A 14,411-nucleotide genomic window follows, 5' to 3' on the forward strand; every position below is an offset into this window, starting at 1 on the left:
AAAATGGCTAATCCCTTTCCAGCTGCAGTAAATTGACGACCGGCCAAGCCGAGCGAAAACCGCTGCAGTTAAAAAGATTTTGGCGTCACGTCTGCGGCTGAGCACCAAGTGGCCGTGTAGCAAACGACCTGTGGATCAATGGAAAGGATATGAGAGTGTATCTAAATATTAATACAGTATTTCCTCTGCACTTCCCACCATCGCACCCCCTTCAGCCTTGTTTTTTTCCTTCACATCCACAACATTGAAAGGCAACGGTTTGAGCTCTTCAAGCTGCCTCGTCAAGAACCACGGAGCCGTGTAAAAATGACGGTAATTTTCTAATGTGTTCATTTGTGCGTCTGGCAGCACTTGTGTGTGCGCGCGTGTATGCGTGTGCGAGGCATGAGACTGAATGACAATGCAGATCCAGAAATTGTTGGAGGAAGAGGGGGTCTGCTCCCCGCAGCGTCCGTAAAGTTGGAGCCGACTTGAGACATTTTCTCAAAGCCAGAGAGCTTCCAGAGGTGGAGATGGGAACGCAAGGAGATGGCCAGATTTGCCTGCAAATAATCACTACATCCACTGTAACACTTGAGCCGCTTTTTTTTTTTTTTTTTTTTTTTTTGCATCGGTTGTGCTTGAATGGGAACGCTCGTCGCAAACGTGGGTTACCGGCGTCTCCTAGCGGCGAACACTGCATAGGGCAAGCCTGCGAATTCTGCTCTTTGGAGAGGTAGTTGTGCGGGGCTTGCCTGTTGGGAGCTTCCTGGGATTCCTCGGGTCACCCAGGCCTGTGTCTGGGCCGGAGATGCCAGGGCCGGGTCCTGCAGAGGTCTCGCCTCTCTGACTTGATAATCTCTGCGGCGCCGGCCCAGGGCTCAGCCGTGTGACCATGGGGACTTCTTCCGGGGAGAACAGAACCAAGACTGTCCTCCACCTCCGACTAGGTAGCTCTAGCCAAGGGCAATTGCAAGAGCGTTTTGTGCCTAGCCAAGATCTAGATATTGGTATTAATAGCCTTCTCTGCCTCCTTCCCCGGGAGCCATTACAATAACCGACTGCGCCATCCACAGAATAGAGCGCTTTGCATTTGCCTTTTAAAAACGCCTCTTTGTGGTCATGAAGCAGATTTCTCCATTCCTTTTCTTTTTTCGTTCTCTTCATTTCATGCTCCCTCCAGAGGACCCTAGAATTCAGGGAGACCATGAATACGTGAGCAAAAGCCTCAATGGTGATGAAGACCTCTGGGGAGTGGGGAGGGATTTGTGTAAACCACATTAAAGCCTCACTAACCTCTTCAAGCCTCAAGAGGGCCAGCTGCCTTGGCTGCAACCCGCTGTATCCCCAGATAGAGGAGATCAAAGTTCTTATCACTGAGGGAGCTTAGCAAAATCAATTCTCATTAATTTTCTTAAATTTGTGCATGAGAATCATGATGCATTTCCGTTGGTTTCCCAGCCCATTAGTAAATATGGGCACTACATTTCATTCACATGGTGTTTGCAAAGTTTGATACAAAGTAATGGAATTACTTTCTTCCTCACCATTTGCTGGGAAGAGGTGGGAGGAAGGCAGCTAGTTTAACCAGCCTATTTTTTTTTTTTTTACTTGTTTAGGTTTTTTTGTTGTTATTGTTTTTAAATGAGTGTTCACAGGGATTTGACATGACTCAAAAGCAATCAAACTCGTAATAATTGTGACCAGACCCTTGATGGAAAAAAAAATAAATTTTTTTTTAAGAATTGGAAGAAAAAATAATGATTAATCAATGAGTGTCCCCAATGCCAGCTTAGACTAGAATTGAGCTAAATGGTTCCTGGCACTTGAAATTCCCAGCCAGCATTGCACAGAGAGCAAATGCAGTGGGCCTGGACTGCACTTCACGTTTTATGGGAACCACAAAGTAGATTTATTTGTGGTAGTGTAACCTAAGAGGTAGGAAAGCAAGGCTTTGAAGCCAGTGCCACGGACACTGTCGTTTTTTGTTCATTAATGATGAAGAATAAACATTGGCTAGGAATCCTGGAAAGATTTATATACAGCAACCATGCAGTTGCTATATACTAACAATTTGACCCCAACAAAGAACAAGCCAATCTTTGTTCTTGGTACTGAGACTAGTAGAAATTCCATTGAACACCGTTCTCTAGATATTTGCAACACAGAAGTGTTCCTCCATTTGGTTTATTCTGGCTGATATTGGTGTGGCTTCACATCTCAGTGTCTGCAGTTACTAACCAGGGCCAACATTTTGTTAAACTCTAAACAGTGAATTAAAAGCATTGAATGAACTGAAGCAGCCCTCTAATGCAAAATGACAAATTGCACTTAAGCAATACATGACCAAGAAAATGATTTATGGATTTTTACAATGGCCTAAGCAAAGGAAACCAGCATGAATTATACATCCTAATGCTCACGATATCATTTTCTAATAATATTGTTTCAGTTTGGATCCCATATTCTTTCTATAGGAGAAATTGATCAATAAGAGAGTCAGGGATGGTTTTAAATGAGGCAGCAATGTTTGATGCAGGATGTGTGTGTGTGTGTGTGTGTGTGTGTGTGAATGTGTTGGCTTTCGGTACTGGACTGGTGGTGATGAACCTTCAAGATGCATTCTTTCCCAAACCTTCACGTAGAGATTGTCTATTGGTTGTGTACAGATGTTTTGAAACTTATGCTTGTTCCACAGTGTCTTTCACATTGCAAAGAGATAGATGAGACTTAGAATGACAATTTGTATTTCTTCATGACCTCTTTTTTTCTGAAAATCAAAATGCATTACCTCATTCCATCCTCTTCTACATTGTTCTGGCTATAGAAAAGTATTATCCTCAGAAATATCTTTTAACCTCTTCATATTAATTGTATCATATCTTTTGTCAGGACACTGCTTTATTCCTTAGCATGATAAAGCAGAGCTAATTTGGTAAACACAACTGTATGTCTTAGATTTGTTTCTTTTTTCTTTTTCATTTGATTTAGCCTCAATAGACAAAATAGAACATATGCGTTATTTTAAATGACAGAAAAATCAACCAGGCAAAATTTTATGTGTTGCTTGTGTTTTGAAACTGAGAAGTATAAAAGTCGAGTTGCCTCTGTGCTCTGAGCAGTGGCTGTTCCTGGAACCTTATTTAGCTGTTTATGAATTACATTGTACTTAATGTGACAACAAGTGTGGGATCTCAGGGTAGGAAGTGCCCTTGCTGGGTTGCATGTACAAACTCAGGAAACTACTAATTACCCACAAGCCCCTGGAGTCACATTATTTGGCTCAATCTTAATTATCCAGGTTTACAGAAAAGGAAAAGGAAAAAAAAAAAACACATTGAATCCCAGTTTCTGCTTTTGACAGCATTAATAACCTCTAACTGAAAGATTAGTGAATCAATGATGTGATTAGGATTGTAAATAAAAACTACAAGACACCACATTTGAAAAGCCAGCTGCTTTGTTAACAGAGAGATGTGTGGGTTTTGCTGATGGGACCCAAAGGCGGAAAATGAAGTGTCACACGTTGAGGTCGATATAGAACAATTTCAAAATTTAATTGCAAGTCCTGATTAAGGTTATTTGAGTAGGAGACGAGTTGTCCAGCTGAGATTTGTCATTCTCTCCCAGTGCTCTTGCTTCTTATCTGGCAGTGATACAAAATCAGCAACATAGTAGTATTGGACAGTTAGAAATTGTTTTCTTAAGGGGAAGCCTCCTAATCCTACAACTACAGCATGGCATTACTGAAGTTGTGAGGGAAATTAGAAGCCATATTTTGAAAAGCTTAAAAATAATATTGGAGACAAAACTGTGGAAAGTATCAATTATAGCTTGGGAGTCAGATTAGCAATTAGAATTAAATTGGTGTTACAGTAATAAATCAGAATAAGCAGCAAAACAATTGTCATTTTCAATGTCATTGTTTAGTTACTATTGCCCTCTTTCAGCAGAAATTTGATTTATATGTTATTTAAATCAGGTTGGCAATGCCATATTCCAAAATGCATTATTTTTTATTACACATTGTGTATTGCTATGAAAGTCACAATAGTCTTTTTATTTCTTTTTTTCCTTTCCCTTCTTTTCCTTTTCTTTCCTTTTTCCTTTCTTTTCTTTCTCTCTCTCTCCTTCTCTCTCAAAGTCAGAGTCACAGTGGGAGACAGAGACAAGTTTTCCACATACTGGTTTCCTGCATAAATGGCTTTAGCAGTCAGATCTAAGCCAAATGCAGGAACTGCATCTGAGACTCCCAGGTGCATGCCAGGGACTCAAGCACTAGGACTATTTTCTGCCTTCCCAGAAAGTTGTATCAGAAGGAGAGCAGCTGGGACTCAGACATGTGCTGTCTCATGGGATGCCAGGCTCAAAAGTGATAGCTTAACTTGATATGCTACCACGTTGGGTTGATTAACAATTTGTAAATAGCCAAGAATTATTACTGAAGTTATAGGGTTTGATCTTTCCCATATCCATAAATATTATTATCTCAACATTGTAGTTAATGCTATTAAATGTGGACAATTTAGGAACTCACCTGGTTAATGAAGAATTCAAGTCTCAGTCAGCAGATCCTCCTGTCTGAGATTTTTTTCTACACTACAATGCTTCTTTCGCCTGTTTGCATGGTGTTTACTTGGGTAGCAGAAAAAAAAGTGAATTAATCTAGCGACTCCAGTCATCCAGATTTGGGATTGACAGGAATGCTAATTTTATCTGGGCTAAAAGTGTCCAGTGTTTCACTGGGTTGATTCATAGAGAAATTCATAAGTATGTTTGAACGTTTCTCTTTATGAGGGGATTTTGATTAGATTGGTAAGAAGCCCAAACCTTGGATATGTTTTCTACAAGATAGTGAGAGAGCAAGCAGCTGTTTCCTTATGATGTGAACATTCTTGCGAGAGTCACAGGTTTTAATGACAGAACATGGAAACTGACGAAGCAAGTATGTCCAAAAGGAAGTCACCTGCTTCTTCCACTCCTGAAAAACATCACTTCATCAAAATTATTATTTCTTGTTCTGTTTAATTTATCAGAGATTAAAATCCAAGCAGAGACAAGAAGTGAACCAACTTTACACAATGCAATCATTGTGTTTATTTTGTATGTATTTATAACTTAGTTTTTTTTCTTAAAAGGAGAAACAATGTTGTTTTTAAAGTGAAATTTAACTATTTATAAAAATCTTAGTGATGCTTTGAAAAATTATAACAAATTGTTAGAAATTTTTAAACAAATTTATACAAGGAAATGCAACTTAAAAATTCTTTTTAATCTGCAACAAATCAAAGGATGATAATTATGGCATCATATTTACTTACTGTAAGCAAATTTATGTTTGTAGTTTTGTAGGAAGACATAACAAAAATATTTTCTTTGCAAGTGTGGTCAGTAAATCAAAGTATATGTAATGTGGGCTCTACATGGTGGGTTATACATCTTTCTTATTCATTTCTGAAAGCATCCAACTGTGGCAGGAAATGATAGAGTAAATTACAGTGGTCATAAATTCGGGAATTAAACCAAATTGGGCTCAAATCCGCTCTTCTCCAAATATTTGAACTTGGACAAAATATTTAACCCCTTTAAAGTTCTGTGAATGTGTGTCAAACGTTTTAAATGTCTGCTAAAATATGATGATGTACTCACTTTGTTTAGTCATTGTGAGACTTAAATCCACATTTACAGTAGACTCTCAGTAATCAGGTTTTGAATGGGATAGTTCTTAAATTTATATTTGTTGAGCATTATAAGCATTGATTTTCCTGAAGCTTCTAATTCTTTTAGCAAACAGGAACTATTTGCCAAGTATGTGTTGAACAAAATTTACATTGTTTTTATTTTTCAGGAAGTTATGTAATGATATTTGAAACTGCATGCCAAGAAATATACGAAACTGACTAAACTAAACTTTAGTTAAACTTTGATACCATAAGAAAAATTACGAACTATTTTTTCCAAGAACATGTTTTATTTTAGTATTTTATTTGCTTTCATCCATAAAATTCCTATTTTCTATAAGTTACAATTTATATGACTAAAGTACTAGGCAGATATATTTTTTTTTAATTAATGACAATGGTCAGTTCATTGTAAAATACTATTTTCTCATATGCCAAAATGTTATGACTAAAGGACTTTTATCTGCTAGCCATTTGTTTTTCTTTCTATTCCTTAAGTCTTAAAAAGACTGTATTCATATCCATGTATGCTGGAAATATAAAAAAACTGGAAACAACTTGGTTAAAATTTATCACCTCAAATTTGGGTGCCTCGATTGTATTTAACTTTCTCTTTAGCATTCTTTTGCTTGCTGTTTTCTGCCTAGCATAAGACTTACAGGCACTCTTAAACTATTTTTGCAACTTTAGAAAGAACCATAGGAATACAGACAAAATAGCAAAGAAAAAGGTCTCAGACGTTTTTCTCCAGGATTTCATGATCACTTGATAAGGCAGAAAAACATGTTGAATCACTCAGGGGCCATGCATATAGGTGTTATAGAAAATAAGACTTGTACAAAATAAAGATTTCTAGAGACTGATGGTAGTTTTCATTATGATTTTAAAGACAACAGAGACATAGATGGTAAGAAGGAAACCACCAGAGGTGAAGGCAGTAATCACAGAAAGGTGAAGGCAGTAATCACAGAAAGCCTATCTTAAAGATTGTAGCAACAACAAATGAGTCTTTTCAATTATGAGCCAAAGCCTTGCATTTGCACCAAATTCAAACCTGTGGTTCTAGCCTGCTTCAATTTTGTTTTATTTCAATTATCTGCAGCCCAACCCCAAACTCCACCTCAAGTTTGACAAAATTCAGTGTAAGAGAGAAAGATAGCAGCTTCATTCAACACTCACAGCTGAATAATGATTTTGGCAGATCTTGTGCTAATAGCCAATGTTCACTCTTAGAACCAAGTGAAAATATAATATTATTGGCCATTCATTAACATACTTGAAGAAATCGGTTGCTGCTGTTAATTTAATGGTAAAACACTGATTGCTGTTTTTTTCAACATGTTTTTTTCTTAACATGATCTAAAAAGATTACCTAACCGAGTATCTAATTTAACCAGAACGTACTTATATTATGCTGGAAAGGGTAAGTGACAGATTTGCTTTTTTAATTGAAAGAATCCAGCCAACATTCAGTTGAATGGTCACATTTTAAAATCAATTAGTTGACTGTATAACTAGTGCATTACATTGTGTCCTTGATTTCTTAATCTTCTGTCATTGTTCAAATGTATTCTTCAGACAGTATCTTAATGCCTCAAGCTCTATTTTTAATGATCTATACTTGGGAAAGTTCATTTTAACTTGATTATCTGAAAGAAAGTTTATTTAGGATGGAAAATTCAGCTTTCATTATTACTAGTGTATTAAAAACACTGCTCTCGCAACAAATAAAATGCATCTTTTTTTTTACTTTCCTTAATTTCATATTTATTTATTTATTTTATTCATTTATTACATTGTATTATGTGATACAGTTTCATAGGTACTGGGATTCTCCCCACCCCTCCCCGCACCTTTCAAGCTACTGGTTCTCACAAATGGTTTAACAACTCTTGATTTCTTTCTGTTTTCAAGCCTTCTTCACATTTCACATATAGTATGTTGAATAAATACAAATAAAATTGGTATAATGGTACATATTCTGAATTATTTGATCCCTTATTAACATTTTGATATTATGCTTAGACTGAATTATCTACTGAGATTAAAGTGGTAGCTGTTAAGAGATGGCAATGCTAGGAGGATGATGTTTCTTGCCTTAGATGGAATTACGGGGTATTACAATTTTGAAGCCTGTAGCTGAGCTTAGTTAAAAGGAAAGATTGATTGAGTTGGTAGATTCCTGGCAATGTCATGAATTTCAAGCCAGAGGGAACACTGTGTAGCTTCTAGCTCCTTGGATTTTAAATCTTCTGAAATGGTGATATTTCAGATCAAAAAGGGATTGAATCTCACCACAGTGTGTTTTCCTTTTTCTTCTGGTCTTCTCTTTAGTCCATAGTTCGCAAATCCATATATTATGGGGGTCGGAAATAGTTAGCTCTGTAATTCAGCTGGTAATCTGTGCATGCAGGATTAAGAGTAATCCTGCAGGTTTTACACAGGCTAATAGAGCCTGGGTTAGGTGGCAAGAATGAAATGGTTCACCCAGAAATGAAAGACTGAGTGACACATACCATACACATGCATGTACGAAGAAAAAAGAGGACTTGCAATTGAACAAGAATAAGAAAATATAAAATGATCTGTGGCACAGAATATTTCATCTAAAGTCAGTGTATGCTATATGTGGAAGCTTACTTAGCTTTATAATGTAGAATTTATGCACATATTATAATAATGAAGATTAATGTTAGGCTTGTAATTTTCTACAATATACAAAAGTGCATTCCAAATAGACTTTTGGAGCATTAATTAAAAATACAAAACCATAGGATATGTAGACTTACAGAAAATTGAATATTTATATCAGTCCAGATGTTTCTTAAAACAAAATTTCACATTGTACCTTTCAGGTATATCCTTGAAGAGAGAGTGAAAAATTTAAACAGAAATATCTTAAGAATATCTGAAGATACAATGTGGAAACTAAATAGAGATTAACCTTCTCTTTAGAGCTCTTTTTAAATTTTGTCGGAAAGTCAGATTAGCTGAGAGAAAGGAGAAGAGGCCAAGATAGATATTGCATCTTCTGGTTATTCAGCAACGAGCTACGACAACCGAACAAAGGCCATACTGAAGCAGGGAGCCGGAGAGTCCATGTGGGTTTCCAAGTGAATGGTAGGGATTCAGGCCCCTGAATCAATGTCTGCTGCTTTCCAGGTACAGTAGCAGTGCCACAGACCACAAAGGGAGCTGTTAGAATCCAAACCAACGCTGCAGCACAGAGGGAAGGCAATGTCCACCCCCATTACTAATGTTTTAAAGTTACCTTTATGTAAAATGTGGAGTTACAAAGAGAGGAAATGAAAATAATTATTTTGAGAGGAGGAAGAAAGAGAGAGAGCGATAAAGAGAGAGAGAGAGAGAGAGAGAGAGAAAGAGAGAGAGAGAGAGAGACCCAAATGCTGGTAAAGGCATGGGGCTGTGCCAGTTTAAAGTAGGAGCCTAGAGCTCTTCAGGTCTCTCACATGGGTGCAGGTGTCCAAGCAGTTGGACCACATTTGGCTGCATTCCCAGACCAAAGCAGGGATTAGGATCAGAGACAGAGCAGCAGGAACTCGAAGCTGTGCCCATATGTGATGCTGGCACTGCAGGGAGAAGCTTAGCCTGATACACCACAGTGAGCTCCCTCCCTACCACCGTTTATGACTTTTAAATGAATTGTTCCATTTAAAAAGTGTTCTTCTCTTTCTTAAATTAAGTGCTTTAGGTTTAACTGACATTTGTGTGAGTTGTGTTTGTGACACGTTGATATTTAAGTTAAAGTATATTTGAGAGCACGGTACTATGGCTAGAACTGCCTTATTTATTCCCTTACACTTAAATAAAACCCAAAGAGGTGTTTGTATGAAAAAAATAGCACATCTTGGAATTTTATTTTAACTTTAATATTTGTGGATTAAGTGAAAAAATCCATGATATTTTAAGATATTTATTTAATATGGTGCTGTTGTCTTAAACCGCTAATGCTCACATTGTCCCTTTGCAAAAAATTGTATTGTGTTCAGGGACATTTGTGAACTTCCTGCTTCTGAGAAAAGTGTATTATATTTCAATGAATTATAGGTGGCAGTATACACAGCTAAATTCCATGTGTTGAAAGATTTTTTCAACTGCTGAACAATTTCATTCTTAAGCTTATTTTCAGTCCAGCCCTCTACCCATCCTATCTACCCCGTCTCTCTTTGTGTCAATTATATAAAAACACCAAATAAGATTCCCTCTGTTTTGGGAAAGTATTTCAAGTTTCTGGTTAATTCTGAGAGATGGCAAATAAGTGATATTTTCAAAATAGCTTACTAAATAAAATCATACTGGGAATAGTATATTGTTCCTTATTTGCTGATGAAGTGAATTAATACTATGATGAGAATTTTCAACTGGAAGGAATCAGAATTACATAACCAGACAGTGGTGGTGGTTTTTTTTTTTTTTTCTTCTGCTTTCGTTTTCTGTTTTAAAAGCTATAAGCAGATGGGATTTCATTGGTTAGTTGTGAAAATGCACCGACTTTCTTATTTAATATTCTAAGATATGATTTCTATTTTTAATCCAGTTAAGTAAAAATAATTACAGTTCTTTATGCCTCACTTGTACCTGCAAAGCTTTATAGTCAGACTAATGGATAAAACAAATCATATTCTATTTAAAAAAAAGGGGGAGGTAAATAGAATACATCCTAAATTAATCAATAGCTGTACTGCGGCATGTCACAGAGAATGTTCGGCATCAAGGAATGTAGGGCCCCATTCCTTCCAGACATTTGCAGTCTGTTTTCAAAGCTTTATGAAGATTACTGAGGCCTGTGCGTTTGGGTGCAGAGGGAGTGTAAGAGTGAGAATTAAAAATGCTAGCTGGTCAAATGCTGATTTGTTTTGTTGTACACATTGGAATTTGTGAAACCTTTCTCTCCACTTTCTCTCCTAAACTGAAATCCTCTTATCTAATTCAAGTTTTCTTCTCTAGAGGAGGAAATTGAGAAAAAGGTTTTTATCAGTACAGGGCTATCGCGACTGAATACCACCCCTGGGAAGTAAGAGATACTTACTTTGTTTTTATTTGTGTTTTCTTGAATGTGAGTTTGTGTTTGCCTCACTTGCCTCCTTTCCACCATAATTTCTTTCGGTTTTGGACATACTCTTTGATTTGGTTATTCTTGGCTCACACTCACTTTATCATTTTCAAATAGACGTTCTTGTTTGAATACACTCAGATTCATGATCTCTGATTATTTTGGACAATTGATTCAACTAATCTGAAATGAGCAGGCAGATCAAAACCACATCTTAAGATTTTTTTTTCTGCTGTTTTTTAGGTCACTAGAAGATGGATTCTCCTATTTCGTATGTTTCTTCAGTACTTTTCCATAATTTTTAATCATTTTGTTCTCCTTCATCTGGAAGTTATGACATTCTTCAGTGTTTGGAACTTAACAGATGAAGGATTCTACAGGGTTTATGTTCATACGTTTTATAGAAAAACCATGCTTGAGTGTCAGGTTTTTTTTTTTTCTTTTGTGCCAGAATGAACGTATCTTGATTCCATTGTTGCATGAAATTTTTGAAGTACACTCATAGTCATAGACTTGTGGAAACAATGACAAACTTTAGGTAAATATGTTAGGTAATTTATAAATAAAGAGTGAAGCTGTGAAAATGTTGATTTAAGAGCTCATCCTTCAGTCATCTGTTTGGATTGAAGCAGTGGAGTGAGTGGGCTTCCCGTCTTACCCTCTGTTAAGGCCTGAAAATGACATGGCTACCCAAACACACAGATATGTAGACCACATTTCTTGCTTTAAAAGTTAATAGACACATGCCTGGCGCGTAGCCTAGTGGCTAAAGAGCTCACCTTGCATGTGCCAGGATCGCATATGGGCACCGGTTTGTGGCGGCTGAGTTTCCTACCCAGCTCCCTGCCTGTGGCCTGGGAAAGCAGTCGAGGATGGTCCAAAGCCTTGGGACCCTGCACCCGCATGGGAGACCTGGAAAAGGCTCCTGGCTCCTGACTTCGGATCAAGCCATCACCAGCAGTTGCAGTTACTTGGGGAGTAAATGATTGGACAGAAGATCTTCCTTTCTGTTCTGATAAAAAAATAAATTAATTTTTGGAAAAAAGCTAATTAGGGTGGAAACATGCCTGCTCATGAATTTTAGGAAGTAGAGTGAGTGGGATTTCTCTAACTTATTAGGGCTTACCCTTGAAGCTTATGTAGGAAGGCAGTTCCTGCGGGAAGTTTGATTATTTCAGCTGTTTGGTCTGCCTTCTTCATTTGATTTCTGAAATACTGTGTGATCATTCTTTCCATTGTGCTTTGCCATAGCCATCCTCTGCCAGATATCAGACAAATGAGGTTGATTACTTTGCCGCCACACACCTTGAATTGTAAGTCAACATGTATCTTTGCTGCCCAAGAAGCTCCTCTCCAGTGTAGGTTAGTTAAAATAAGGAAGGATTTAATACAACTTTTCCACCTTTATGTAATTTACTTCCTCCATAGGTCCCAAGTCAAAAAATACATTGGGAATGAGCATCGTTTTAGTTGAAACTCAGATTATCTCAAAACTGTCATGTTGTCATTGTATGTGGAGCCCTTAAAACTTTGTGATACTTTTACTCCTTTTTACTACAGATGCCTGAGTTTAATTATTTTTTTTTCAAGTAGTGGATGTTGCAACGTAAGTACAGCTCATTGATTTTTAACTTTTTAGGGGCCAGGAAAGGTAATTAATTTAGGTTGTGCATGTGTTTGTATTGTAACCTAACTACAGATTCATAAAATTAATACATATATTATTTATATATATATTTATTTATTCATTCTGGGATATATATATATATATATATATATATATATATATATATATATATATATATCGGCAGCATTGTGATGGAATCGATTAAACCTCTGCCTGCAATACTAGCATCAAATATGAACATGGACTGGAATCCTGGCTGCCACTTCTGACCCTGCTTCCTGCAAATGAAACAGGAAATGCCACAGGAGATGGCGTATGCACCCATGTGAGAGTCCTAGAAGAAGCTCCTAACTCTGGGTTTTGGTCTTAACCAACTCTGACCATTGAGACCTTTTGTAAAGTGAACCAGCAGATGAAAGATCTCGCTTTCTTTCCCTCCATTTTTCCTTCCCTCTCTCTACAAATTTTAAACAAATGAAACATTTAAAAAAATCATATAGAACTTTACATATATGTAACTTTTATTATAAAGGAAAAAGAAAAGAAAATATGATTCCTTTTTATATGTCTTGATTTATTATATATTGATCACCAACATAGTAACAAGGTGCTTGAGACATTTTAGTGAACAATGCTCTTGCTTTCGTTTTTGGGTGTGTATGTGTGTGTAGTTTGACAAATAACAAATAAGCATTACCTAACTGTATGAATCAGCTTTTCATTACTTTAACTAAAATGACCCAAGATAAACCATTTAAGAAGGAAGACGTTGTATTTTCATCCATGGTTTTGTAGGTCACAATCTAGGATCAGGTGGTTCTCTGAGTCTGGCAGGTATTGGCAGAGCCAGTGCCCAGAATGAATAAGCAGCTAGGATATAACAAAGCTAGGGTGGACTTGTTGTAAATAACCATCTTCCTTGAGAACATCTCCTGAGGGCAAGCCCCCCTACCCAAGCCCCTGCCAATGATCTGAAGGTGGCTCACTGGGCCTACTTACTGTAATTCCATCAAGCCTCTATCCTAAATCCATTTAATGATTACCATAACACATTGTAGGCTAATCACCACAATCTAGGCTCTTTGGGGATCACCTAAACTGATATTCATATCATACTACTAAATAAATCTAGCATACTAGAAAGTGAAAACAGTTGCAGAGAATAGTATAAGTAGAACAGGTTAAGGGCATTTTTAAAATTAAGCACTTTTTCCCATCTGAAAATTTTTCAGGTTATTTTTAGAATATGTTTGCTCAAATGGGTTCTTAGTGACTGTAGTTGCTACCCTATGAGAAGAGAGGGCAACAAGAAAAATATGGACATTTGGCAGGTTTTGAAAGGCTCTTTTCAGGAGTTGCTTTAAAGTTGATCTCTCATTACCCACTGAAATGAGTGTTTTTCAAGTAGGCAATTTGCCCCAAACACTAAATTAGTGGGAGAACCAGTGAAATAATGTTGCCATCCTAATAACAACAAGAATTTTAAAGTAGAGGGGTGTCTGCAAACAGAGTAGATATCCTTTTTGTTGTTTGTGTTGTTTTGTTGGGGATAGGTGCTTTTTATTGTTAGCAGAGACAGAGTTAGTATGTAAGAATGTGTTAGTGGAGACAAATTATTACTTTCATATGTTGAATTCTTTACCTCAACACAACCAATATCATCCCTGGAAAACAGGTAAATAATATTAAAGAAATGCAAAGGAGAAAGTCTAGCTCATGTTATTTGCACAATACATTTCACATAGACACTCATGCCAGTGAGCTGGGTCTAATGTGACTATAGTAAGCATAAGCTTCCATTGACTGGCCTTAGCAAAGATACAATTTGTAGTCATGCAGTGTGCTGAATGTCAACATGATTGGTGCTGTTGGAATGTGCCCTGTGCGTAGAGGAATACTCCCGTTGCACACTTAGCAGGGTTTCTTTGAAGTCATTCAGTTAGTTATATAATTAGATAAGTCAGGTGCTATTTTAAGTCATCTTCTCTGTTATTGTGAAATCAGTAAGTTAAAAATACTTACATTTCTTATAATGCTGTATAAGATATTG

This window comes from Ochotona princeps, chromosome 7 (genome assembly GCF_030435755.1).
Source record: "Ochotona princeps isolate mOchPri1 chromosome 7, mOchPri1.hap1, whole genome shotgun sequence".
Classification (NCBI taxonomy): domain Eukaryota; kingdom Metazoa; phylum Chordata; class Mammalia; order Lagomorpha; family Ochotonidae; genus Ochotona; species Ochotona princeps.